The following is a 368-nucleotide window of genomic DNA, read 5'->3' on the forward strand; positions in this document are numbered from 1 at the left end:
CACTCCCTGCAGAAACCAGGGTCAGCCCTCGGCATCGGCGCTCGGGAGAGCTGCTACAGAGCCATCCTGGAGGAGGGAGGTGGCAGGAGCAATGGCAGGAACATTCCAAGAGCCGGGGTTTGTGTCCACCACAGCAAACACTGACCAAGGGAGATGGAGTCTGGGCTTTCCCACCCAGACGCCGCACAACTGGCATCTGCCTCTACCCTCCCTGCAGCTCCCCCTTCCCCCAGACCCCCTGTGCTCCCACCCGAGCTGCAGAACCAGGTCCAACAGCGGGTCCTGCCAGCTCCCAGAGACACCATCCGCACTTGGCCGGTTCCTGCTGTGCCGGGGAGTTGGGGAGAGAAACATCTGGTCCTGCTGCA

Source organism: Antrostomus carolinensis, unplaced genomic scaffold, assembly GCF_000700745.2.
Source record: "Antrostomus carolinensis isolate BGI_N321 unplaced genomic scaffold, ASM70074v2 scaffold32446, whole genome shotgun sequence".
In the NCBI taxonomy this organism is placed as follows: Eukaryota; Metazoa; Chordata; class Aves; order Caprimulgiformes; family Caprimulgidae; genus Antrostomus; species Antrostomus carolinensis.